Source organism: Fistularia commersonii, chromosome 15 (assembly GCF_037954325.1).
Source record: "Fistularia commersonii isolate RoL2024-O1a breed Wild chromosome 15, RoL_Fcom_v1.0, whole genome shotgun sequence".
Lineage (NCBI taxonomy): Eukaryota > Metazoa > Chordata > Actinopteri > Syngnathiformes > Fistulariidae > Fistularia > Fistularia commersonii.
The window spans coordinates 3531348-3534676 of record NC_141298.1 but is presented as its reverse complement, the minus strand read 5'-3'; positions in this window follow the sequence as shown (position 1 = coordinate 3534676).

Sequence of the window (3329 nt, the reverse complement as noted above, 5' to 3'; positions counted from 1 at the left end):
CAATGGCGTAGATAGAAAGGGGGAAACATTAACACAAATATGAAACAATGTGCAAGTGGGAAAAAAGCAGTGCCCTCCAATAGAAGAGCCCCGCTGGCCTGCATGCAGTCCTAATTAGAAGGCAAAGCTTTTTGACGGTAAATTGATTTTTAATTGTTCAGTCCCTGTGTTCATCCAGGTGGCCAAGTTCCTCTATTTAATCTCTCTCTCTGTGTCTGCCCACCACCACCCCACCCCCCTTAAATGGAACATGTTTTGAGCTGCGGTTAGCAGCAATTTTGTGACAAAGAATGATTCATTCAGCATTAGTCGATGGATGGTATTTTCAGTCTTTAATGTGTGTGTGTGTGTGTGTGTGTGTGTTTGTGGTGGTTGGTGGGATGCGGGAGGTGACCTCAAACTACAAAGTGGCAAACTGAAGAGTCAGGCGATCTTTATTCGCAATAGTCTGGTCCTATATTGCCATAGCTAGTTGAGGGGCCCCTCAGTATAGGGTGGAGGCTCTCAAAGTAGTTTAGAACCCCTAATGAGGTTGAAACTCAAGACAAGAGAGGTAGATTGTTCAGAGGTATCAATTGAAATGGACTACAATCAGTTACCTCAAAGGCTCTTACAAATCAACCATTAATGCACAAGAAATTGTGTTAAGGCCAGCTGAAAATAATACTTGATTTTGCATATGGGTATGCACATATATGCTCAGCGTTGGGTCATAATTATTTTGAAGTTGGCTTAGTATACAGTGATGGTACTTGTCTAAGCTAAATATAGCAATTAGACATATTTTAGATGATAGACCATCTCTCATCCATGGGGCTTCATCAGTGCTAACTGAATGCCAGGAGTTTTTTTCAGGTATATGACCAGGATATGGTCATATGCGTGTGGTCATATATCTGATGGCTCTTGTTCTTAGTGTGAGAAACTCATTGGAGAAACTTGTTGGATCACCTGAGTTGGAGTACTACAGGGGTTCATAAATATCAGGTGAGTGTTGTTGACTCATTCAGTAATATGAGGACGCATCAAGGTCACACAGGTCTGAGGGTATGGCTTTCCCCACAATCACTCCAAACTGAAGAGGACCCTCTGATTGGAGCTAATTAACAAGTTGTGTTGCTACTACAAGCTAATGATGAATGAACAAAGACAAGAAAAGACAAGGAAAAATTGATTAGAGTTTTGTCTATATTAGGCACTGGTCTTGATTTTATTATATGAGTGCATTTCTAATCCACAACCTTTATTCTAATTCTGAGAATCTCCCATTGTAATCCTGGCTCTCTAAAAGGTGAAATTGTAAAACGTACTTTATGAAGCTTAAAATGACCCATAATCTCTTTTATTCTGCTTAGTTCCTCATTTTCAAACAGGAGTGATTTTGGATGTGGTGCAGACCAAAAAAAAAGACAGTAGATGGTTTCCATGTGGTTAGCTTTTTTCCCTTCTGTCTTAGTGAGAAGCCACTCAGGCCTGTGCTGGCTAATGGCCGTGGCCATGTGTAATAGCAGTTTGACAGCAGTTTTCTATCTAACCCATAGCTGAAGAAGGTCTGGGGATAGTTTGATCTGATTATTATGTTGTTAGTGGATACTGGATACTGCATGGATTCTGATGCTGTGCCAGTTATGTTGCTACACTCTACTTTGAGCAGAGTTCTGTCAATATTCTCACTCTTCATATCTTTTTCAGTAATTTTCGAAAATAAGAAAGAAAGAAACTTATAAAAATGCTTAGATTTTGCTGGATTTGATTGTTGAAATGAGTAAGTTCATTAAATGATACCTAACTAATACACCATTTTTGTTAATATCACCACTCTTGTTCATCTATATCTTCAGCAAAGCTATATCCGGCAAAGCTGTAAAGATATTAACTTAATCGTTAATGTCCCCTAACCTATCTTATGCAATGTGTTGGCAGAGGCAATGTATAAAATTTTAAAATTCGATCTCAACAGCAGAATTTAAAGAAATGCTTTGAATTTTGTCCTTGTGTAACCTCATCGCAATCAGTGGATATGCAGGATTCTCAACACATCAGTTTCTTCTTAATAGAGCAATCATCCATCCATCTATCCATCTTCTGCCGCTTATCCTGCACTCAGGGTTGCGGGGGATGCTCGAGCCTATCCCAGCTGTCATCGGGCGAGAGGCGGGGTACACCCTGGACCGGTCATCAGCCAATCGCAGGGCCACATCTATGGACAAACGACTATTTACTCACTCACTCATTCAGGGCAATTTTGCCATTTTTTTCCAGTTAATGTGCTGCATGTGTTCGGACTGTGGGAGGAACCGGAGAACACGGAGGAAACCCATGCAGACACGGGGAAAACATGCAAACTCCAGACAGAAAGGTCCCCTTGTCGGAATGGAACCAGGGTCCTTCGTGCTGTGAGGCCAAAGCACTAACCACTGCGCCACCTCAACTCCTCAATGATCAATTCTCTTGTATTTTCTTTTTCTTTTTTCTAGCTCTCTCACTGTCTATTTCAATGATTTGTTTACAGGCAGAGTGTTAACATTTTAAGGTTTATGGCAATTAAATGCATAATTTTGTTGGAATTTTACCGCTACCCTCGAAATTGATTCCTGTCACATTCATGACAAATGGCAAACTAAATAATGTGTAGAATGTGTGGCTTTTTTACTGTATTGTCTTTCACTAGAATTTATTCTATGTCTTCTTCATTTCATTTTAGATTTACCTGATGTTTGTGGATACTGCTGGGACTGGGAGTTTTCCATCCGGTAAAATATACCAAACCTAACCAAACCATTAATGGTTTTGCCAGCATATGTGACAGTGCTTCAGGTCACGACTCCAAAATATAGGACCGATATCACACTGTGAGAGGCATTCAAAAATGGCCAATGTCATCACCTTTCGGTCAGTGAGTGCATAAAGGTAATTCTGTGCCAGATTCGTAACATTTATTAAACAATGTGTGGTTGCAACAAGGGAATAAAACTCCCCGAATATGCACAGGTCTAGCGGTGGTTGTCATAAGCTTAGGGTAAGTCAAACAACACTCAATCAACCATTCAAACTATATCAACAAAATCATCTCAATGGAAAAGGCACTGTGTATTAGGACTCTGAATTGATCAAGGAAGACCTCCTCTCTAAGGATGCACACTGTCACTCATATTTACCCCCCATGTGTAAGCCAGAGTGACACCGACTGACGTGGCGGTTGATATCCACGCCTGCTCAGTAGAAGAGCGCAAGAGTGTGACCTGACAAAAACCCAACCACCCGTACAGCAACTAGCACTTGTCATCATCGCCATCAGAGACATGAAAAGTAAACATCTCTCTTCCGGT